The following is a 26,903-nucleotide window of genomic DNA, read 5'->3' as shown; positions in this document are numbered from 1 at the left end:
CGTATTTCAAGCAGGCTTACCAAATGCTGTACAGCTAATTTCACGCCTCTTTTTTTGTGTACTGTAGGTCCGCTCGTTATCCCTGACTTGCACACACCACCAGGGAAATCAACATTGCAAAAATTGGCAGGTGCATTTGAGCTGACAGGTAAACGAATCAGGTAACGAGACGCCCATCAACGAGGACGCCAATTCCCGTGTCCGCATCGGGGAAATTGATTATCAAGAACTCGCCCCCAAAGTACACGTTAGCATTCTTCCCTGACCCAGTGTGTGAAATTCTTGCAATGATAATTTTCAAGTGAAGGATCCTGTCAGAGATACAAACCTGGGATGAATGCTGACCAGCTTGCACACAGTTTAACACCAACATTTCCTCTGCAGTTTATACAAAACACTGTCATTTCCCTGCAATTTATACAAAATACACTATCATTACCCCTGCAAATTATACAAAACAGTCATTTCCCCTGCAAATTATACACAAGTCATTTCCCCTGCAAATTATACAAAACACACTATCATTTCCCCTCCAAATTATACAAAACAGCCATTTCCCCTGCAAATTATACAAAACAGTCATTTCCCTTGCAAATTATACAAAACAGTCATTTCCCCTGCAAATTATACAAAACAGCCATTTCCCCTGCAAATTATACAAAACAGTCATTTCCCCTGCAAATTATACAAAACAGCCATTTCCCCTGCAAATTATACAAAACAGTCATTTTCCCTGCAAATTATACAAAACAGTCATTTCCCCTGCAAATTATACAAAACAGTCATTTTCCCTGCAAATTATACAAAACAGTCATTTTCCCTGCAAATTATACAAAACAGTCATTCCCTTGCAAATTATACAAAACAGTCATTTCCCCTGCAAATTATACAAAACACACTATCATTTCCCCTCCAAATTATACAAAACAGCCATTTCCCCTGCAAATTATACAAAACAGTCATTTTCTCTGCAAATTATACAAAACAGTCATTTCCCCTGCAAATTATACATAAGTCATTTCCCCTGCAAATTATATAAGTCATTTCCCCTGGCAATTATACAAAACAGTCAATTCCCCTCCAAATTATACAGAAGTCATTTTCCCTCCAAATTATAAAAAAAAGTCATTTCCCCTGTAAATTATACAAAACCGACTATCATTTCCCCTACAGATCATTCAAAACATTTCCCCTACAAATTCTGCAAAACACACTATTATTCCCCGTTGAGATTACACAAAATAGTCATTTCCCATGCAAATGATACAAAAGTCATTTCCCCTGCAGAGTATACAAAACAGTCATTTCCCCTGCAGAGTATACAAAACAGTCATTTCCCCTGCAGAGTATACAAAACAGTCATTTCCCCTGCAGAGTATACAAAACAGTCATTTCTCCTGCAGAATATACAAAACAGTCATTTCCCCTGCAGAGTATACAAAACAGTCATTTCCCCTGCAGAGTATACATAAGTCATTTCCCCAGCAGAGCATACAAAAGTCATTTCCCCAGCAGAATATACAAAAGTTATTTCCCCTGCAGAGTATATGTCATTTCCCCTGCAGAGTATACAAAAGTCATTTCCTCTGAAAATTACACAAAACACACAATCATTTCCCCATGCAATTTTTTCAGAAGTCATTTCCCTTATAAATTATACAAAACACAGCCATTTTATCTGCATATTATACAAATACATTATCATTTCCCCTGCAGATTGTACAAAACAGTCATATCTCCTGCCAGTTATACACTACACAGTCATTTCCCCTGCAAATTATACAAAACACACAATCATTTCCTCATGTAAATTATTCAAAACATACTCATTTCCCCTACAAATTATACAAGTCATTTCCCCTGCAAATTATACAAGTCATTTCCCCTGCAAATTATAATAAACACAATCATTTACCTTGCAGGTTAAACAAAACACAGCCATTTCCCCTGCAATTATACAAAACAGTCATTCCCCTGCAAATTATACAAAACAGTCCCCTGCAAATTATACAAAACAGTCCCCTGCAAATTATACAAAACAGCCATTTCCCTGCAAATTATACAAAACAGTCATTTCCCCTGCAAATTATACAAAACAGCCATTTCCCTGCAAATAATACAAAACAGTCATTTTCCCTGCAAATTATACAAAACAGCCATTTCCCTGCAAATTATACAAAACAGCCATTTCCCTGCAAATTATACAAAACAGCCATTTCCCTGCAAATTATACAAAACAGTCATTTCCCCTGCAAATTATACAAAACAGCCATTTCCCTGCAAATAATACAAAACAGTCATTCCCCTGCAAATTATACAAAACAGTCATTCCCCTGCAAATTATACAAAACAGTCATTCCCCTGCAAATTATACAAAACAGTCATTCCCCTGCAAATTATACAAAACAGTCATTCCCCTGCAAATTATACAAAACAGTCATTCCCCTGCAAATTATACAAAACAGTCATTCCCCTGCAAATGATACAAAACAGTCATTCCCCTGCAAATTATACAAAACAGTCATTCCCCTGCAAATTATACAAAACAGTCATTCCCCTGCAAATTATACAAAACAGTCATTCCCCTGCAAATTATACAAAACAGTCATTCCCCTGCAAATTATACAAAACAGTCATTCCCCTGCAAATTATACAAAACGGTCATTTCCCTGCAAATTATACAAAACAGTCATTCCCCTGCAAATTATACAAAACAGTCATTCCCCTGCAAATTATACAAAACGGTCATTTCCCTGCAAATAATACAGAAGTAATTTCCCCTGCAAAAGTATACAAAACACTGCATTACATCCAGCATATTAAGATGACCCAGAAGATGCAGCTTCATCAAAACAACAATGCTTACCCCTGTCATTTTCGTCCACATTAATTCTTGGTACAGCTACACTAATTTATGAACCCCAGAAATTGCCACACACAATTCTTTCAGCATAATCAGTCGCCCCAAAGATGGTGTATTTTTCATGCCAGTAAGGAGGATGCCGTCTCCCTGATTTAGTTCTTGCTGATGCCATTTTTACCTTATTTCGCTTGAGGGACACCACTCGGAGTAAAGGAAATAACTCAGCACATTCAGCTGACTCAGAACAGGCAGCATCCTCATGACTCCGGCATTTGCTGAGTGGTGTATGATCCAGTGACTAACCACCCAAGTATGAGAGACACAGAGCAACTTACGACCATTTCCCTATCGTAACTATGACTTTTAAGAGACTAGCCACGCAAGTATGAGAGAGACAGAGCAAATTACGACCACTTCCCGATCGTAACTATGATTTTTAGGGACTAGCCACCCAAGTATTCTTACGACCATTTCCCTGTCGTAACTATGATTTTTAGGGACTAGCTACCCAAGTATGAGACACAGTGCAAATTACGACCATTTCCCTATCGTAACTATGATTTTTAGGGACTAGCCACCCAAGTATGAGAGACACAGAACAAATTACGACCAATTCCCTGTCGTAACTATGATTTTTATGGAAGAACAAGGAAATGAAAGTACAGAATCATTTCTTATTCTTCCTGCAAAAATTGATATCGGTCAGGGCAGAGAATTGACCGAAAGTGTGAAAATATAGACGTTCATGGTTACTACTTGTGAACACGAGAGTAATAGAGGAAATGCTTGGTCGTCTAACAGAACAAACCCACCCTGGGGCTCCCCTTGCTTCCCGTCCTTCCCTGTCCCCACCCCCATCGTTCGCACCCCTCACCCTGTCTCAACCCCATTGTTAACACCCCCCTCCCTCCTCCGCCACACCCACATGCAGCAACACAACACCTCGTTATAAATTATACTTTTTTTACCCTCATTTTTGCCGGTAAGTTCACAGTACAATATAGAAAGCTTGCCTGTCAAGATTCCATTCCTACTTGTACAACTGGTTTGTCTCCTTCCCCAAGATTTATAACTTCAATTGGGGAAAAAGTTGTATTATTTTGGAACACAACCGTGACGTATAATGGGACTGCCTGTACATTTCGTGCATATACTCCTTTCACATTAATTTGGACTAATATTACCATCAACACATACTTAAACAAAAACAAAAAAATAAATACATATTCTACCCTAGTCCCTCACCGACGGAAATAAAAAACATGCGTACTCTCTCTCTCTCTCTCTCTCTCTCTCTCTCTCTCACACACACACACACACACACACACACACACACACACACACACACACACACACACACACACACACACACACACACACACACACACACACACACACACACACACACACACACACACACACACACACACGCACACACGCACACACACACACACACACACACACACACATTCTCACGTATTCACACATATACACATACATACATATTCTTGCTCAGAGACACCCGCACATACAGTACACTGCAGATGGAAAAATTCAGTCTAGCCTGTAGTCGAATTGTCTTCATCTGACGGAACAAGGTCACTCAAATATTCACACACACACACACACACACACACACACTGACGTTAGCATCCATAAAACGCAACTATGTGCGTGCTGGACTGCAACGTCTGTGTGGCCTGTATAAGTAACTCTCTCTCTCTCCCTCTCTCTCTCTCTCTCTCTCTCTCTCTCTCTCTCTCTCTCTCTCTCTCTCACACACACACACACACACACACACACACACACACACACACACACCTTCAGTCACACGAACACAAGACACATACACAATCATGCAATAATGGTTTTATAAAAGCAATCTGCAGTTCTTTTAATTACGTGTATGATGAACGCTACACAGTGCACATTAGGTTTGTACATACACCATAATAGTGCTGACGAAGTAACACTAAAAACAATGATAATCAGATGTTTAAGGCAGTTGTGGGTGACAGGTGTGGGTGTGGGGTGACATGTGGATATGGGGTAGTAGGTGTGGGGTGACGTGGGTGTTGGCTAGTAGATGAGCGGCGACAGGTGCGGATGGCAGGTGTTAGTGACAGGTGTGCAACAACAGGTGTGGGTGACCAGTGTGGGGTGAAAGGTGTTACAGATGTGGGTGAAAGTTGTAGGTGACAGGTGTAGGCGACAGATGTGAGGTGACGAGTGCGTGACAGGTATATGTAACAGGTTAAATGGCAGGTGTGTGTGTGTGTGTGTGTGTGTGTGTGTAATGAGACTGGTGTGGTAGGTGTGTGATGACAGGTGTGCGACAGTTGTAGGTAACAGCTGCTGGCTCCACTCTTCCGTCACGTCCCCACATCTTTAATGATTAAGTTTTCACCCCTTACTGTACAGACCTCGTCATTAATTTTCATTTGTAAATCTAACTTTCTTTCGTATGATTTTTTATTCTTGATACCTACGAACAAATTGCCTCCATGTCGTCCTGTCCAATGCCACTTCACTGCCTTGCTCCCAGCTCACACCCCCCTCTCTCATATACCTCTCCACTCCATCCCTCCATTTTATCCTCGGCCTCCCCCTCCCCCCCTCCACCTCAGATACACTCTCCTTGATAGTCTCTCGCTCTCCATCCTCTCCACGTGGCCAAACCACTTCAACTGTATTTCTCCTAGCGCTTTCAGTCACATCCACATCCATACCACAGCGCTCCTTTACTTCCTAGTTTATCAGTCTGTTTCTCCTTGTGACTCCACATGCTCCTCACAAATAACTCATTTCCACTGCTCTCACTCTTGACTTGTGTCCTTGCAATAAGGTCCAAGTTTCACTTCCACACGTTAGAGTTGGTATCACAGTACTGTCATGCAGCGACATTTTTCTTTCCATGCTCACTTCCCTGTTCCTTATCACTGCTTCCAAAGAACCAGCAGCCTTTCTTCCCTGTTATGCTCTTTCAAGCACTTCACCCTCTAAACTTCCATCCTTACTCATCACGCTACCCAAGTACTTAAACGCACTCACATTTTCCATTTCCTCCTCATCCAGCCTCACTGTACATTCAGTGACTTCATTTCTCTCAAAGACCATAACTTTACTCTTCCCTACATTCATCTTTAGATTCCGTTTCTTACACACACTCGCAGACCCATTCACCAAGCCTTGCAGTTCCCCTTCGTCCTCACTTAACAATATAGTATCATCTGCATACAACAATACAGGGAGTTTCGAAACACTGCCGTTTCTCCAACATCAACTGCCCTACCTTGTATCTTTTTTATAACCCCACCCACACGCAGATTGAACAACCATGGGGACATGACACATCACTGTTTCAATCCAACATTCAGATTGAAAAAGCACTCAGTTCACTATCCACACGCACTGCAGCCTTAGCACTCTCATACATATTCTTCACGGTATTCAACAATTTCCCATTTACTCTAAATAATCTTAATACTTTCCACAGTCCTTGTCTATCCACCCTGTCATATGCTTTCTCCAAATCCATGAAGCCGCATGCAACTTCTTTCCCTTCTCTAGACCTTTTGCACTAAAGACCTAAGAATCAATATCTGATCTACACAACCTCTTCCCTTCCTAAAACCTCTCTATTCTTCTCCAACTGAGACCCCTGTTATTTCCCTAACTAGGTCAATAAGTATCCTTAAGTATAGGCATTAAGAATAAGTATCCTTGGTCAATAAGTATATGCGCGTTTGTGCTTAGCCATATTCATTTGGACGTGGATGTGTGTGCGAGACACTGTTTGTTTTGCTGTACCACCCTTGTGTGTCATGCTTTGGTCTTTAAAGGAAAATATAATATCTTAAGTACAACAGGAAACATTTGGGCAATATTCGTGTTGGAAAGTTTTAATATTATGTGATATTACTCTTGACATGGTGTTTAGTGCGGTATTTGAGTGAGTGATCGCAAATAAGATTAATATAATGTAAACAAGAGGGGCACTCAGTGGAGCGCATCTCTCTGTCAAATGCAACGTAATTTCCAAACTACTTTTCATAATGGGTTATGTTTTCTCATCACTGATTAAGGTTTTACAAAATGAGTTTTCTGGATCCAGAATCTGTAATATGATCTGGATCGGTCCCTAAAGTTAATCGATTGTTCCCTGAGACATGGCCTATCTACCCACAAAATTTGGTCCAAGTCTCTTTTTTAGTGTTTGAGTAATACTGCTAACAGACAAACAAACAAACAGGTATGAAAAATGCTCTCCTTGTCGGAGAGAAAAAGATGACCCGGTGACTTTCCCTTGGTGCATCGCAGCCAGCGAAGCGGCGTTGGCTGTTGCTCCATTAAAGTGTTGGGCACGTTGTACAGGGACAGTGGTAGGGCTAGAGAAAGTGAAGCCGGATATTAAAGATGGTGACAGATGGTGCCAATACATAAGACAGCCCAGATAACATCACATGGGGTGCGGCGGGAGACAGGGAGGGGCATGGAGGGTTTAAGGGAATGGTTTGAATAGGACTGTGTTGATGAGCTGTGTTGAGTTGAGAAGGGTTGTGGTGAGCGGTGTGGTGTGTTGTGTGATATGTGTTTTGCGTTGCGCGTTGTTATGCTGTGATGGCTGTATTGCTTTGTGCTGTATTAAATAGAGCTGCATTGTGTTGTGCTAATTTGGATTGTGTTGTGCTGTATTGTTGTGTTGGGTTCAGGTGAGATGGGTTCAGCACACCCATTGTGCCTGGATTTTAATGCCATGGGGTACAGTGGAGGCTTTCGTGTGGTGAGTAACGTACGTGTTAGGAGAGAGGGTGGATGTGTGATTGTGGGTACAGGTGGAGTGTGTGATTGTGGGTGTAGATGGAGTGTGTGATTGAGGGTGTAGGTGGAGTGTGTGATTGAGGGTGTAGGTGAAGTGTGTGATTGTGAGTGTAGGTGGAGTGTGTGATTGTGGGTGCAGGTGAAGTGTGTGATTGTGGGTGTAGGTGGAGTGTGTGATTGTGGGTGAAGGTGGAGTGTGTGATTGAGGGTGCAGGTGCAGCGTGTGATTGTGGGTGTAGGTGGAGTCTGTGATTGAGGGTACAGGTGCAGTGTGTGACTGTGGGTGTAGGTGGAGTGTGTGATTGTGGGTGTAGGTGGACTGTGCGAATGTGCGTGTAGCTGGTGTGTGTGTGTGTGTGTGTGTGTGTGTGTGTGTGTGTGTGTGTGTGTGTGTGTGTGTGTGTGTGTGTTGATAGAGTGTGAGTGGGTGTAGGTGTAGGTGGAGTGTGTGTGTCGGCGTAGGAGTAGATGGAGAGTGTGTGTGTGTGTGTGTGTGTGTGTGTGTGTGTGTGTGTGTGTGTGTGTGTGTGTGTGTGTGTGTGTGTGTGGAGTGAGAGTAGGTGTAGGTGGAGAGAATGTAGGTATAGGTGGAAGTGGAGTGTGTGTTGGTGTAGGTAGGTGGAGTGAGTGTAGGTATAGGTGGAAGTGGAGTGTGTGTTGGTGTAGGTAGGTGGAGTGAGTGTGGATGTTGGTGAAGATGGAGTGTGTGCGTGTAAGTGGAGGTGGAGTATGTGACTGTGGGTGTCTGTGGAGGATGGGGAGGGGAATGTATACGTGTGCGTGTTTGTATCCTTGTATCTGTCAGTGTATCTGTGTCCGTGTATGTGTGCGCATGTGTACGTTAAGAATGCGTCATAAAAACAACCTTGCCAGTATCTTCACGACAGTTGGTTTTAACAGCCGTAGCCTGTGTGCAACGTGGCTTGTGGGTATTAGTCACGGAATGGGACATGTGAAAGTGTGTAGCACGTACCAGACCTGCTGGGTTTTAGTCAGGAGAATATTGGCCCCTTCCCTTAGAAAAATAAATTAATTAATTAATTAAAAAACATAATAAAACAATTAAATAGAAACATAATTCACCTGCGTACTTTACCAGTGAGTGGATGGGGGAGTAGGAAGCATGCTTATTTTTCTATCTTTGACTAGTAAACATCATAGTTGTAGGCTACCATATAGACTGACAAAGAACCTCGAAATAAACGATATGTCTCTTGCTACTTGCATTGCTTTGTAGTCTGTGCTTTTTGAACTTTCCTATATATCCATTTCCTGATGTTAAAACATTCCCTCATTTAACTTCCCTGGCATATGATTCCCTAGTCATAATAATCTCTTAACGGCATTCGTAAAATTTTTCTCAGCAACAAACTCCAGTAACACTTTTCATAATTACCCATTCATGTTGCAGTAACTCTGATCTGTATTTATCAGTCATTAATAGCTTGGTTCTTCTCATTTTCTTTTTCCACCACCTTCTCTACTTTGATGTGATCCATACATCGCTTAAATCTCCAGAAGCCAGTCTGTTCATCACTTAAGACTTTTTTGTGTCGACGTTTATCAATCATAAGATACTTCGTCCGTAAATATTATCTACTACTGTCATTGTTATTCCAGTACTTGTTATTTTTTTTTTTAAATATTCCAGTAATTTTTGCTGATTTCATAGAAGTGTATGATAAGAGCATTTTTCACCTCGCTAAAACATTAGGGTTGCCTGACCAGTTTCAGATCAACTATTTTACTTTTCCTCGTTAGTGTTTGCCTGACTGACATTGGAGGCACCCAAACACCTATATTATGATAAATAACTTTACTGCGGTTTCCCTCTTTGCATATACCTCAACTATGGAAACCATACGAACACATGACATTTCACAGCCCATTTTTTCATGTGTATGAAAGTTGTGCACACCAGCGTACTTAACACTGTGGGAGTAACGTTTCGTCTAGTTAAAGCTACAAGATGTTTTTGATCTGAAGAGAACTCACGTGTTCTCCTCACACGACCACACAGATGGCCCTGGGTCCCAGGGAAGTTGATTCAGCAGTCAGTGATTAACCTCGAATAAAACCTACAGCGTCACCACCACAATCCCTCCACCTTCACTGTTTCTCACACGCAACCATAATATCTGGGAAAAAAAAATTGTTCTGTACAAGTAGATGTGTTTAAATACGTATCCCCAAGATTATAACTCTGCGACTTTCACATCTCCGGATCCCATAAGCCATCAGTATTGTAGATACTGCACCGTTGTGAACACGTCATGGGATTTGGAGTATTAGAGAAACATATGGACCCGGGAGAGCATTAGAAGGAATTAGGAGGAACAGATGGAGAGAGTGGAAGAGTATTATTGTGTTGTGGTAGTAAGAGGGGGACTAAGGCGTAGGACGTCGTGGTGTGTGGGGCGTCACGAATAGGGTCATGGGTGGGGACTGCTGGGGAGCTGATTAGGAGGAAGGGGGAGGGGGTGTTGTGGGGATTTGTAGGTGGTCAGGGGAAGAGTGGAGTCACGGTGGGTTAAATGGTAGCGTGTTCTCCTCCAAATCTGCTTGATTTATTTATACACCCTTCCCCAATGTGTATATAAAAAGTAAAACAAAAAAAGAATATACTAACACATACTTTTACTGTACTAAGGCACTTCTAGTACTGTCATCTGTCAGAAACTGGAGGGTTGCCTGCACTTCGTCATCCGTATTATAAGAATAGTGAAGGAATACAAAAATAGGGGACGAAATTAATGAAGGGAAAGGGATAGGATGGAAGCAAAAACAAATAGTAAAAGTGAGAGAGGTTTTGGCCTGGAACAAACACCCACCATTTCATCCTTTACACTTTATAACGTGATGTACGACACAAATAGGGGAGACAATATATCGCGGCTATAAATAATCCAGTCTCGTATATTACTGTTTGTGGGGCCATAGAGTCAAGACAGATACGCCATATATCAGATGGGCAGCACTCAATAGCCAAACTACACCTACACATTATGATGGATAGGACCCTCTGTTAGAACCTGATCTATGGCGATACTGAGCCCTAAGATGCGGACTACTGTGATAAGAGGTTACTGGGCTTGTTGTGAGCTGGGTAGATATCGTCATAAAGAACCATCGAAGAAAATATGATGCAGTAAGTATTACGGAAGATTTATAAAGAGGGGAAAAGAGAAAACCAACAGAGAACTTTCTTGAGCTAAGTTCTTTAAAACTGTTCTTCAGTTGAAGTTCATGACAACTGCTTATAAATTTAAACTTTCATCTTCAGTCATAGATACCATGCACTTCACGACTGGACTAGAGGGAATATTCGAGCTAAAAATTCAAATAAACAATTATTTCTAAAATTTATTGTTTTAGTGGGTTGCTTATTGTAAAAACTGAATAAGTGTCTTTATAAATACATACAGTAGCACTTTCTAGCCCAGCCCATTGCTCTGTGCTGGTCAGCATTGCCAACCGCCTCACACACCAGCACACTCAATTTGACGCTCTGTTTAAGGCGGCACATTAATCTCCATATTCGCAGGAGACTCCGCGTAGATATGGAATAATGCTGTAATTACAGTTCTATGTTCTTCATGTCAGAGATGTGATCTGTTGTCTGAAAGGATGCTAGTTCAATCCCAGACGGAGGCAGGGAATATTTGGTTGCATGAGTTTGGTTAAAACAGGCCTTGCTGATTCCCCACAAGGTCGATCGTCATGACAAAAACACTGCCAGTGAAATGATAGCATTACTGAATGGGACAGGCCCAGCATGTATTCAGTGTGGATGGTGGGTATAAACTCCCACGTGATTATATGTGAAGGTGTGTGGCACGTAGGACTACTGGGCCTCAGGGAACAAACCATTTAGTTCATGTGCAAAATTGGACGCACGAGAAAGGAAAAAAAAAAAAAAAAAAAAAAAAAAAAAGCAGGCTTTATTTTCACCTATCAACGAAGAAAACATAATAAGACACTTACATATGAATTCTACATTTATTACATACAGGGTGTGGAAAATGTCTGGTAGCATCATCATCAAATGTCTGGTAGCAAAGTTAAGAAATGATGCGATTACATCTATGTGTGCCAAAATTGGGTCGGTGACGGGTAGTGGTCAATGGTGTGCTTGGGGAAGTATATGTTATGAAACTGAATGTTGTTAATATGCTGATAAGGTGAGTCTTGCGTGTGTGAGACATAAAAAAACGTAGGTGGGCGGAAAGGAGTGGGTGGGATGGGCTACATTGGTGGTGGGTGGTGGAGCTGGGCGAAAGACAGTATCATGTTAAAATCGGTTTTGTATAAGCAGCAGCGTTGGCAGTGAAAGCAATTTCTGTCTTCTTACCTCCTCTTCTCACCTTCCGCTCCCTCTGTCTCTCTCCATTATATACCCCCGCCCAACGAAGTGTCATGACGAGTCGTTTTTGTTGATGGCAGTGTTCCCTGTCAGTGTGGTGACACCATGGCTACCGTGCACGCTCACCACGGCACCTCTGTCATGAAGGGCGTGGTGGGTTGATGGCAGTGTTCCCTATCAGTGTGGTGTCACCATGGCAACCGTGCACGCTCACCACGGCGCCTCTGTCATCACAGATTATACCATGAAATTCTATCACAGCTGGGACGGCCAGGGTTGTTGGTCTGCATCCCAGTTACACCATCTGTAGTCAGTTATAGCCTCTGGGATCCGCCCTGTGCTTGTTCCACGTTTCATGTACGCTGTTTTGATTGCTGAATTTCCCCAGCATCACACATCATAATATAATCTTGACGCAGCACACCTCTACTTAAGGACGGGCCACACACAAGTGGCGGATTGCGTCCGTGATTCGCCTTACGTTAGTTTTCAGTTCGCCTGCTGACTGCTAGCTGGAAACGAGTTACAAGGTAATTTTAGGTAAACTCCTTTACTTTGCGCTAGCATCAGATGACAATTGAAATCGTTACATTTTTTGCGGTAAACAGAGGTACTGAGTCATGATAAAAACCTGTTATGCATTGACTTGTTCAAATACTAATACTGAAAATGAGAGGATACAGAAATGGAATCTAATTCCATTTTCCATTGTCTTCAGTAATCTGAGTCTCTATGATCAGAGACTATTACATGGTGTGGGGTGAAGTGTGTGATGACGGCCTCCAGTGTAATGATGGTGCTTCTTCACATAGGTGCTGCAGGATGACCGGACTTACCAGGACAATTGGTTTTTCATGTCACGGTATTTCTAATAATTGAAACCATTTCTCGTAGTATTTCTTCATTGTCATCTTTTGGTCTTCAGTGGGAATTATAGATTTAGTCGTACCAGCCTACTTACGAGGTAGGGCTGGCCAAGAACGAGACTGAATGTAACGAACAAATTTGCGATTGTTTCCCTCTCGTCACTTTTTTTTTTTTTTTTTCCAGTTCCGTATGTCAAGGAGTGTGTACAATTTCCCCGCGCCTCATGTTTTTTTCTAAAATTAAATAAATAAATGATACGAAAGGAAAGCTATCATGGCTGTTTATGTTTTTGTAGGAAGATTAAGAAAGAGGAAGTGTAAACTTTTTCTATGATATTTGTGTTACACAAAATAGGTTTTAAGGGAAGCAATGGATTATACGTGTGCTTGTGTACCCTGGTTCCGTTGTTTTAGGTACTCAGTGATAGCTTTTGAAACCGGACCTGGAACCGGTTTCTTAAACACATTGAAACGAATACAATTCATTTATTAAGTTTCATGTCTAGACTCAATTATGGTTACGTAAAGGCACGAGTGTATGTTCATTTTCTTAAATCATTATATAAGAACTGACACCACGTATTGTCATACCATAAACATAATAATAATGTTACCTTCAAGGCAAACACCTACAGGAAAAACACTGAAATGTGGATGGCTGGTAGGCCTATAATTTTTCCATTTGAACTGTTCCCGAACTGTGATATCTCGACAATAATACCAACAGCTGAACACTGAATAAATTTGTTACCGTTACTAGATCTACGGTAAATATTTCATGCAGTGTTTATTCTTTGTGCTACTCGGGGACCAGAGCCCTGTCTTACTTGACTCATACTCACTACGTTCGTAAATTTCTGATATGTCAAGGCGTCAGTCATCACACTGGACTGGTTTGAGGGTGGGAGGCTGGAGTAGCGTGGCAGTGTTTCCGGACTGTTAACTATTTCAACACCATGCAATGAGTTTATCTCCCCATGACATTTATTTGCAGAATACCTTTACATAATCAACCTTACTTGATGTAAATTCAAGTGAATATCATGCCCAAACGTCTGACCCCCTGCAAAAAAAAAAAAAAAAAAGTGCTCAAAGCTACCATTCAGCAGAGTCGGAATCTAAGCTTGGGTAGCAGTTGCCACACTACACCATACTTGCTACACTGTCCAAGTAACACCAAACCTACAGTCACACACAGTTGTTTGTTCGAGGACCTGCTTCAGTAGATCTGGTAGTCGGTTTCTAGGGAGCTCGTTGGATCCGCAGGAATCTGTTACGGAACAAATTCCTACCCAGTCCTACTTCTCCACTTTGGCGCTATCTATCTCACACACCACCCTCCCTCACTGTCATCAACCCCCCCCCCTCTCTCTCTCTCTCTCTCTCTCTCTCTCTCTCTCTCTCTCTCTCACACACACACACACACACACACACACACACACACACACACACACACACACACACACACACACACTCACACACACACACACACACACACACACACACTCACACACACACACACACACACACACACACACACACACACACACACACACACACACACACACACACACACACACACACACATACACACACACACACACACACACACACACACACACACACACACACACACTCACACACACACACACACACACACACACTCACACACACACACACACACACACACACACACACACACACACACACACACACACACACACACACACACACACACACACACACACACACACACACACACACACACACGTGCCAGAGTTAGGGTGTGATGGAGGAGGAAAAATTCATGTATGTAGGGTGTCGTGTCGTGCAATGGGATAAGTTGGTAGCTCTGATGGCACAGGGTGGACAGTGGTAAAGACAGTAATAATCAGACATTAGAACTTCGACAGCTTTTTGTTGGGTTGGAGGTGTTGTATCAGTGGTAATGATTTGGGTGGTTGGTGTGGGGCATCTTTTCGAGAAGTAAATGGCATTGATAATAGTGGTGGGGATAATGTGTGTACTGATGGATATGGTTATGATAAATGCAAATGTCAGGGATAATACCTGCAGCTGAGGGAGTAAATATGTAAATGATGATGGTCGTAATGGCGGCAATGATGTGTGTGTGTGGCCAGTGAAGGTAGTACAGAGAAGGTTAGGGCGTAGACATGAATAAGTATTTCAAAAGGATGGCAGATTATCAGTACCTGTGGTGATATTCATAGAGGATATTTGCTTTTTTCCATGAATAAGTTAGTCTCCATAGTACTAAATTATTAAAAGGGAGAACGAAGGAAAGCATATAGCAACATGCCTGGTGGTCCTTTCAAGGCTGTTTGTTACAAAGAATACAGGTTGTGGCGCCTAATTATGTGAGCAGAGGATATAGGAAAGCAAGACATTTAGGGATACTTTCGCTAGGTTGAAGTATATCACGTTATTATTCATTCTAATTTGGCTCTGAGGACCTTGGCAGCTGTATGAGTGAAGACAAGAGAATGAATAAGCAATATTGCACGCAGTTTAAACATAAGATAGTTTATAAAAATGACACGAGTATGTGCAGACAGAGAAAATGGTCATGGGGGAATTAAAAAAAAAAAACAGTAAGATAGACTGAAGTTAATTGCAAAGATGTCTGGAGAATGTAATCATAGCTGTGAAGAAACTGGGATAAAATTGGCCAGTAATGAAGGGAGAGCAAGTTGCAGTGCTGGATAAGAGGAAGGTACGACATGCAAAACAGATACATTTAGTGCAGATTGCATTGGCTGAGAATCACAGAACAAAACAAAATGTCTTGTTTGACAGTATTGTGAATTGCTCAGCTGGAAGAATAATACCACCGACAAACTAATATCGTTTTATTGTGTGTTATTAATTTTTTGATTGGAACATGTGTGGACAAAGAACCTGAAGAATGAAAAAGGAGGGGGAGACGGAGGAGGACTAATTCTTATCCCTTCAATACAGCCACATCTATTATTAGTTTATTTGTAAGCTTTTCCAAAATATATTTTTCCAAATTAGAAAAGACCACACGTTTGAAGGCGTCAATACAGTATATATTTGACACATCTAATTAGAAAAAAAAAAACTTTCGAGACAAACTGGGCAGTCAGGAGGTAACCAGAACAAAATGACAAAGATTAGTTATATTACTGAAACGGTTAACGCAACACAAGGCAGAACAACGATTAAAGTGAGACAGAAAAGAAAAAAGTATGGATGAGTCTGACAAAGATGGTGGCCGGTCGGACGGTCAGGAGGGTGATTTTGTGCCGTTAGTCGCTTTACTACCAAGACATAATTTTTTATTTTATTTTTGCTAACTCCGAGCGACATTATGCAGTTTGGAGGTGACTTGTGGTGAGAGAATTAATCAAGGATACATCCAAATCCTTAAGTCTGGAAAAGTTTTAACTAAGATAAATGTGAATATAGAAGAAAAAAAAGATAAAGACTTACTCAGTCTGAAAGTGTAGGGGTGGGCGCAGGTAAGGGCATGACAAGGGAAGTGGAGGGATGGGTTGGTGAGATGGTCATCGGGGAGGGGCGGTGTAGAGAGTGGGGGTCGTGGGGGCAGGTGGGGACCGGGACAAATGAGGAAGCGTAGGTAGTCAAGGGAACAGAGAGAGAGAGAGAGAACATAAGAACATAAGAAGAGAGGATAACTGCAGTAGGCCGGTTGGCCCATGCTAGGCAGCTCCTAGAAGAGTAACTGAACTACTAGAATGAGATAAGGACAGCAAAGAAGAAGGCTCTCCCCCGCCCTCCAAACCCTCCAGCCGAAGCCGGCAGGAAGAAGTCAGAAAGAACACCACGCCGTATAGAAAAACTGGCGTGGACATTTTACAGGAAAGTGTGAAAGGAGAATAGAGGCTATCATAGTGTAACCTGAAAAGAAATTTTTTTTGAATTAGTATTGGTTTTAAGATTTTCTTTATTCTATATCCACCCCTTATTTGTCATATGCTTATCTAGCCTATGCTTGAAACTCTCAATGGAAGAGGCAGCAACTACTTTACTAGGTAGCTTATTCCATTCGTCTACTACTCTATTACCAAACCAATTTCTACCGATTTCCTTACCGAAACGGAATTTTTCTAGTTTGAAACCATTATTTCTAGTTCTATCCTGTATGCTCACTTTAAGTACCTTGCTAATATCTCCCTTATTTATACCATTCATCCACTTAAACACCTCAATTAAGTCTCCCCTTACTATACGCCTCTCTAGCGAATGCAGACTTAGTCTTTTCAGTCTGTCTTCATATGACAGGTTCCGGACGTCATGTATCATTTTAGTCATTCTTCTCTGTACATTTTCTAACGAATTAATATCCATTCTATAGTAAGGACACCAGAATTGTACTGCGTAGTCTAAATGTGGCCTTACTAATGCTAGATAAAGTTTTAGTATTACTTTAGATGATCCATTGCTCACGCTTCTCGAAATAAATCCTAGGACCCTATTTGCTTTATTTCTCGCATTAATACACTGTTGCCTAGGTTTAAGGTCGTTACTAATCATAACTCCTAGATCTCTCTCGCATTCCGATTTGCTAATTTCTTTGTTATCTAAGCTGTATTTAGTATCTCCAATGGTCTTGCCTACGTTAAGTACTTTACATTTTTCAACGTTAAATTCCATTTGCCAAGTTTTAGACCATTTGGACAATGTATCGAGGTCTTTCTGTAAGTTATGGCAATCGTCAGTCGAGTTAATGATACGCCCTATTTTTTGTATCGTCGGCAAATTTGCTGATGCTGCTATTGACTCCTAAGTCTAGATCATTTATATATATGATAAATAATAAGGGACCGAGTACTGAACCCTGTGGTACACCGCTAGTTACTAATCCCCAGTCCGACTTAGTTCCATTTATTAATACTCTCTGCTTTCGTCCTTTCAGCCAGGATTCTATCCATTTTAAGATATCGCCGTCTATACCGTGTGCTCGAACCTTTCTAACTAACCTTTCGTGTGGGACCCTATCAAAAGCTTTACTAAAGTCCAGATAAATAACATCGTAAGCTTTATCGCTATCTACTGCCTCATAGACCTCCGAGTAGAATGACAACAAATTTGTGAGGCAGGATCGTCCTTGCCTGAATCCGTGCTGACTTTCGTTTATAAGATTAAATCTTTCTAAGTGTTCTCTAATCTTATTTGCCAAAATTGACTCTAACATTTTTCCTACTATTGACGTTAGACTTATGGGACGATAATTCGACGCAGCTGATTTATCACCCTTTTTAAAGATGGGCACTACGTTTGCGGTTTTCCACGCCTCTGGAACTTCTCCTGAACTTAAAGAGTCATTAAATAACGTTAAAAGTGGCTGACATAATTCTTCTTTGGTTTCTTTTATAATTTTTGCATATATATCGTCCGGACCTGGCGATTTTTGAGGTTTTAACTTATTAATTTCTTTCAATACGTCCTGCTACTAATGGTTATTTTACTAAGAATATTTTCCGTATTCTCATAGTAAATATTTGCTGCTTGAGGGACCAGGCTTAGATTTTCCTTGGTGAATACTGATATGAAATAATTATTTAGGATGGAGCACATTTCTTTATCTTCACTGGTAATGTCACCTGATTCTGTTCTGAGTGGTCCTATCCTATCTTTATTTTTCGTACGGTACATTTGATAAAAACCCTTGGGGTTTTCTTTTGATTCACTTGCAACCTTAATTTCATAACTTCTCTTTGCTTTTCTTATCTCCCTCTTTACTTCTCTATTTAAAATTGTGTACCGGTTACGTAAGTGTTCATCTCCACGTTTTATTTTTCTATATATTCCTTTCCTTTGGCCTATGAGAGATTTTAATCTGTTGTTTAACCATCTAGGTTCCGAATTATTAGTTCTAAACGGCTTTGAAGGAATATATCTATCTTGGCCTCCGTGTATTATATTTATTAACTCGTTATACTTCTCACTGGTTGAACGTCTGCTTGGTACTGTAGCTGAGTTAATTTCCGTCACCTGGACTACATTCCTATCTACCACCTCCTCCCTCACAGACACCTGACGGACATCCCCAGGTGTTTCCTGCGCCTGATCTATGACCTGGGATTCCACACTGACCTGACATTCCCTCCAATAGCTAATCTCCCTGTGGAATACCGTTCGAAAATAAGCTCTTAAGCCATCGAAATCTCCTAGACGAAAATTAGGAACGGTGGAGGTATTTTCAGTGGAACAGACATCCCAAATAAATTTGAACTTAATTTCTTCATGATCGCTATTACCAAGTCGTCCACCAACCTCTATATCGCTAATGATATTTTCTTTATTAGCTAAAACCAAATCTAGTATATTATTACCTCTGGTGGGCTCCCTTATATACTGATAAAGGAAATTATCCTGTACTACCTCTAGAAATTCCTCTGACTCTGCATCTCCTGTCTGAATTCTCCAATCTATCCTTGGCAGATTAAGGTCCCCAACAATTATTACTAAGCTGGACTGTGATGCTTTCCTCATTTCCTCCCAAAGGTATTTACTATCAGCTCTACTTAATTTAGGAGATCTGTAAATTGCTCCTAAGACTAATTTCTCCCTATTGTTACTAATTTCAACCCAGACACTTTCTGTGTCCCTATTTACTTTAATGTCTTCTTTATTATAACAGATTAATGAATCCTTTACATAAATAGCTACCCCTCCCCCCTTTCTTCCCTGACGGTTTGACACAAAAATATTATAGCCTTTTATCTGATATTCTGCTAAAAATTCTCGAGTGTCTGTATTCATCCAAGTTTCACTAATAACGGCAATGTCTATTTTCTCTGTACAAATTAAAGCCCTCAGTTCATCCATTTTATTACGTAAACTCCGGCTGTTTGTGTAGTACACTTTCAGATTATTACTAGTAGTTATGCCTCTACCTTGGCATTTGCTGTTATTTATTTTATTACTAACTGGGAAACTCTTTACTTTACTAATATAACAATTTTTTGTACTATCGCTTATCGCCCTTCTATCATCGCTTGTTCTATCATCTATCATCGCCTGCTCAATTTGAGGTGGTTGAACTTTTGTTCTTAATTTTGCAAGTATCGATGCATCTATCCAAACATGGTAATAATGATTTCTGAGTGTAGTTGCTGCATCTTCCTGTACACCTACTTCTCAATCTCGAAAAAATCCCTCCAACTCCCTATCTATCATTCCAGCTAAAACAGTAACTCCCTGCCTGCTAAGATGAGTCCCCAACTATACAAGGCATTCCGTCCATAAAACCGGTCCCAGCTGTCTATGAAAGGTATTGCATTATCTTTGCAATAACTTTCAAGGCGGCAATTAAACCCTATTGCCCTGCTCAACCATTCCCTTCCAACCCGCCACCTTGGTAAAACACCAAGCACTACAGGGGTTCCTCCCCTCTCCCTAACCTTTTCTAACATCAACTTGTACCTTTTCCACAGTACCTCACTCATACGGCTACTAATATCATTGCCTCCTACACTGAGGCACACAGTGGGTTTGTCACCACTTTCATTTACGATATTTGAAATTTTTTCTACCACATTAGCCACCCTGGCCCCTGGAAGACACACATGTTTAGCGAGTGGAGTATACATGGCCCTGTTCAGATATCTCACCTGGGAGTCTCCAACAACAACAACATTTTTCTTACCTTTCTTGTTCTGTTTATACTTACCTGTACTGGAAGTTCTCTCACCGTCCTTCTCCTCTACTTCCCTCTCTGCCTTCCCTTCACATTCGTCCCGTAGTGCGTCGAGAGAGAGAGAGAGAGAGAGAGAGAGAGAGAGAGAGAGAGAGAAATACTGAATGGGGTCGGTAAAAGGAGGAAAGTTAATGAGACGAAATTAGAAACCTTTAGTTCCTCCCTTCCAGCAGTGATGTATAGTACGTCGTTAGCCTTGTACAGGCAGTGAATATACATAGTTGACTAAAAATGAGGGGAAAAGGAGTTACAGGAGTTTGAAATACCTAATATCTATATGGAAGGGTGAAGGAAATGATGCCCTGAAGCTACACAATTGATGTAGCCTGATAGTGAGGGAGGTTCTACAATTCTCGTTCTTGTCGTGTTTTACAAAAAAAAACAAAAATGAATGGCTTCTGATCCTTGGGGCAAAGGGATGGAAATTTCCGTTACTTGAAAAGTGGCTCTTCCCAACCCAGCATTGCATCATGGGCATAGGTGTGAGAAGCCTTTGAAAAGTTCTTGTTTAAATGTATTCTGATGGAGTGACTGTTAGTGAGTTCATCTGTAGCCTGTATACCAGAGAGATCCTCGTCAGGTGCGCACATATGAGAACGTATATACTATGATACTACTACACTTTTTTAGCAATCGGGTGGGACTGAACACAGATTTAAATGGCTCGTGATTATCCGTAGATAGACATGTTGTGCGACAGAGCCCCGGAGGGTCCAACTGGAGAGGAGAGGTAATATACAGTACAGTATATACATATATATTAATGTATATGTAATATGAGAGAGAGAGAGAGAGAGAGAGAGAGAGAGAGCGGGGGGTGGAGGCTCTGAAATGTAAATAGAAGAACAGAGGTAGATAAGGTAGAGCGAGATTAAGGACAAGGGAAGAAAATGTAGATGAATTTACATTTAAAAGAAATGTACTGGCTGGTAAAAAATACTATGAAGACCTGTGACGATGGAAGTACAGATAGAGAATATAAATTTTTTTTTTTTTTTGCCTCATTTATAGAAGAGAGAGGCTCATGAGACCTGACTCATACAATATAGATGACGTGAGAGGAGATATGGAAGAAATGAACATTTATCGTAATTAATGAGGGCTAGAATGATCGTGGTAAAAACAGCTTAGGTGACAAAAAAGAAGGAACCAATAAGGAAGCTAAAGCATGGAGGATGCTGGGTACAATCATGGTGGAGAGAGCAGAGGAAAAAGAAAAATAACATGGTGGATTCAGGGTTTAAACAATGTCGATGATGATAACCTTTTCATATAATCAGATTATCTTGGAAAAGAGTTCGTTTTTAAAGGAGACTAAAACTAGTGGATGCAGTGAGCAGGTTATCCAGAGTGTTGCGTGTGTGCAGGTGAGCCAGTAAGTGTAGGCAGTCAGGCAGGTAGGCAGACAGGCACGTGTGGGATCAGTTTCCATTGTACGCAACTCCTGATCCCGTGAACACACAAGCCACTCGTGTGTGATCAGCCAGTGCAATGAATGCTTTCTCCCGCACTGGCTCCCGCACGGCTCACCAGCCTGATCCTAAACAACCTACTGCAGTTTTCGTCCATCCCTCTCTCTCTCTCTCTCTCTCTCTTCAAATAATGTTATTCTAGTACGTTTTCGTGTCATCTGAGTTATTCTAACCTTTACTTCTATCGCCAAGTAGTACTCTTAGTTGTATGTCCCTTTCATCCCCAAAGATCATAACTGCCCAGAGTGGTGGAAGTGATCGTGAAGAGTAGGAAAAGTGTAATGTTAAAATACGACGTTGCAGTATATGTGCCAATTCTGATATGTAAGAGTAGCCTAATATTGAAGATCAGGCCCACCTTTTGGAAAAAAGACCTCTGATTATTATTATTATTATTATTATTATTATTATTATTATTATTGTTATTATTATTATTATTACCTTTTTATTGATTTATTATTTTACTGATCGGATCCACATCTTTCCATCCTGCTCTGAGCATTCTTCGGTCCTCCCCTCGGCATTCGTCGGTCCTGTTCTGAGCATTTTTGGTCTTAATCTGATCAATTGCTTTTGCTCCTAACATCGGCTTTGTTCGAAGGGCCATTTATTTATTTTATGCAGACCAAGACTAAGGAGACCTGATCTAAGAGTGAACGCCACCTCCTTCCATCTTGACCTTTCATTCTTCATTTCCAGCCTGTGCATTCTTCGGTCCAAACCTTGACCTTTTTAACTTCCAACCTATGCCATCTTTGGCTTCAACCTCGGCATTTTCCGATCATGGCCTTGGTGTTTTTCGGTCCAGACCTTGGTATTTATCGGTTCTAACCGTTTCAGTCATTAAACCTGCAGAGAAAAATGTATCCCAAGTTCCAGTGTTGAGAAGTTGCCAAGGTTTTCCTGATTTCAAGTTTCCGTCATGTTAACTGATGATGGATGGACGGATAAAGTGTAAAATAAATACCATAGAAAAAAACAGTCTATCTATCTATCTATCTATTGCCAGACGCCTCAATCCCGTTTGGGGTGGCCACAAACAAATCGCCTCCAAGTCGCCCTGTCCCCCGCCATTTCACTGCCCTGCTCCCAACTCACACACCCCTCTCTCATATACCGCTCCACCCCATCCCTCCATCTCATCCTCGGCCTCCCCCTCCCTCTTCCCCCCTCCACCTCACTCACATACACTCTCTTCGTCAGTCTTTCACCCTCCATCCTCTCCACATGGCCAAACCACCTCAGTGTGTTCCTCATAACGCTTCCTATCACATCCACATCCACACCACAACGCTCCTTTATATCCCCATTCGTCAGCCTGTCTCTCCATGTGACTCCACAGGCTCCTCTTAAATAACTCATTTCCACTGCTCTTACTCTTGACTTGTGTCCTTCCAACAACGTCCAAGCTTCACTTCCATACGTTAAAGATGGTATCACAATACTGTCATGTAGTAACTTTTTCACTTCCATGCTCACTTCCCTGTTTCTTATCACTGCTTTCAAGGAACCAGCAACCTTTCTTCCCTGCTGTACCCTTTCAAGCACTTCACTCTCCAAACCTCCATCCTTACTCATCACACTACCCAAGTACTTAAACGTACTCACATTTTCCAATTCCTCACCATCCAACCTCGCTGTACATTCACTGACTTCACCTCTCTCAAAGACCATCACTTTACTCTTCCCTACATTCACCTTTAGATTCCGTTTCTTACACACTCTCCCAAACTCATCCACCAAACCTAGCAGCTCCCTTTCGTCTTCACTCAACAACACAGTATCATCTGCAAACAACAGTACAGGGAGTTTCCAAACACTATCCTCTCTCACCAGGGCCACTCCAACATCCACTACCCTACCTTGTACCTCTTTTATTACCCCATCCATGTACAGATTGAACAGCCATGGAGACATGACACATCCCTGTTTCAACCCAACTTTCAAAGAGAAAAATTCACGTAGTTCACCATCCACACGCACTGCAGCCTTCGCACCATCGTACATACTCTTCACAGCATTCAACAACTTCCCATCTACTCCATATATTCTTAACACTTTCCACAATCCTTGTCTATCCACCCTGTCATATGCTTTCTCGAAATCCATGAAAGCGGCATACAACTTCTTTCCCTTCTCTAGAAATTTTTCCACTAAAGATCTAAGAATGAATATCTGATCTACACAACCTCTTCCCTTCCTAAAGCCTCCCTGTTCTTCTCCAAATAATTTCTCTGTTCTTTCTCTAACTCTGTCAATAAGTATCCTACCATACACTTTTCCTGTTATACTAAGAAGACAAATGCCCCTATGATTACTATACACTTCTTTTTCCCCTTTTCCTTTGCACAAGGGAATAATTATACCTGATTTCCAATCCTCCGGGACTCTACCTTCCTCCCAGGCCAATCTGCACATCTTCCACATCCATTCTACTACTATCTCTGCCCCATGCTTCAGCATTTCACCACACATTCCATCAATTCCTGGGGCTTTCCCCGATTTAACTTTCTTCATTGCTTCCACAACTTCTATCCTACTGATTTCTTCCTGTCTTCTCACCTCCCTCCTTCTCCCAGCCATTCCCCGGCCACTTATACTCGCATTACTTCCATCCTCTATGTTCAACAATTCCTTAAAGTGTTCTCTCCATCTGCTCACTTTTTCTCCCTTCTCCACTAGTAATCTACCATTTTTATCTTTCACTCCCCTGCTAACTTCACTTCCACCCTGTATTACTCTTTTCACCTCTTTCCAGAACATTTTCATACAGTCCCTCCACTTTACACTCAAATTCCTTCCAAATTCCTCATCCACTCTCTTCTTACTCTCTCTTACTAATCTTTTCACTTCTCTCTTTCTTTCTACATATAACTCTCTCTTCTGCCTCTCAACTTCTTCCACTCCCCTATTTCTCATCCATTCATTGTGTGCTTTCTTCTTTTGTGCCACAGCCTGTCTCACGTCTTCAGTCCACCACGCTGTTCCTTGCACCCCCTCCGTCTTCTCTTCCTTCCACACGCCACATCACATGCTGCACATATTTCTTCTGTAAATATCCTACACACACCTTCCACGTCTCCCATCTGCTCCAATTCATATTTGCCCAATCGTTCCTCCACTTCTCTCTTATACTCTGCCTTTTTCTCATCCTCTTGTAACCTTTCCACTCTCCTTGCAACTACTCCTTCCTCTCGTCTTTCCCTTCTTCTATTCCTCTATCTTACTTGAATCCTAATTCTGGCCACCACCATGTAGTGGTCAGAAAGTCCACTCCCCCAGCCTCTATAAGCTCTTGCACATCTTCGCATCCTTTCATCCACACACATAATCAATCATTGCCTTCCTTTCATTCAGTTCACCACCCACCCTTCTTATCACTCGCCATGTATACCTGTGGATCATGTTATGCCTGAAGAGGGTATTGGCTACCACCAACCCCCTCCCAGCAAAAACAGACCTGTAATAATGGGTGTCACCTAGTGGATTTTATTTCTAGATAACTATTAATAGTCGACAAGTTAAGTAGTACTTTTTTTACGTCCTGCAGGTGCCTAACCATAAAAACTGCTTCAGTCGTGGTCTTCGCAGTCGCAAAAGCCAAACTGCATATCATATTCGGGTAAAAACTCTTATCTTGATCAGATTTTCAAGAAATCTCTGAAGTACTTTCATTCCATGGTCCACCAACTCCCCACTCCCATAATTACTCCATTCCCTTCATGCATATATCAGAATAAAATCCTTTGCCAGACCTGGTGTAGTAACTTCTCCTATACTACTGAATTCACCCCCCCCCCCGAAAAAAAAAAGCACCCCTATAGGCATTAAACCACTACAAATTTCCAGCGAATCTCTGTGTTATATGCAAGATTCACATCAGGCACCCACAGACTGACCTTTTTTTGTGTAGGTCAGGCCAGACCTCATGAAGCAGCTTCATTGGTCATTTATTGTACATATTTTGCACTATTTCGGTATAGTCACCTGAGGTGCGTTAACCATAATATGAGATATCTACCTCACAAGTATATATACATGCTGAGTATACGTCGCTGAGGTAACCGATATGATATTCTATTTGGGACAAAATTTATGTATCGTCTGTTAGCGAAAATGTTCTCATGCTTTGTTTGTAAATATAAAAAATATATTTCCGAGAGTAATGATACAGATTTGTCCCTTGTAAAAGATAGGAATATTTTAAATCCGATATCAGTAGCAGCTGAAACACTTCGTTTTGAAATTCGCTGGTGTGCCATCAAAGAACGACCAGCTGATCTACGCATCAATGTCCATTGTGCTCACACTTCACTCATCCTAACCAGTTTATTACAGTGTACCTAGTGGTTAGGTTTTACGCTTTTCGTTGTTAAACTCTTAATATTTTCATTACTAGTACGGTCCGTGAGTTCAGTGGTGGAACCCGCACTACGTGGGTGATTCTACCCGTGGTGGCTGCTCCCTGTCGCAAATGGCAGGTATCATCTGAGTCATTGTATTGTTCGTTGATGGTCGATAATGTATTAGAAGGTAAAGCTTGGGTCAAACTGGAAAAACAATGCAACACATGGACACTTCATGGCGGTAAACTTTCAATACCCAATCAAGAAAGCAGAGATCCGGGGCTAAGGTAATCAGTCCAGATATTTTAGGCTACAGTAGCCAGTCACACCCCGTGGGGTGGAATTATTTGACCAGTTAATTCCGAACCTTCCCTCGGGTTTAAGGCGTTTATAGACTAAGCCAAATTAAGGCGCCACAATCCAAAACACCACAAAGCATCTATTTGAAGTTTTATGGGTATATC

Source organism: Coenobita brevimanus, chromosome 114, assembly GCF_032717465.1.
Source record: "Coenobita brevimanus isolate Jiangsu-jjx chromosome 114, ASM3271746v2, whole genome shotgun sequence".
In the NCBI taxonomy this organism is placed as follows: domain Eukaryota; kingdom Metazoa; phylum Arthropoda; class Malacostraca; order Decapoda; family Coenobitidae; genus Coenobita; species Coenobita brevimanus.
Note: the sequence above shows the minus strand (reverse complement) of the source record.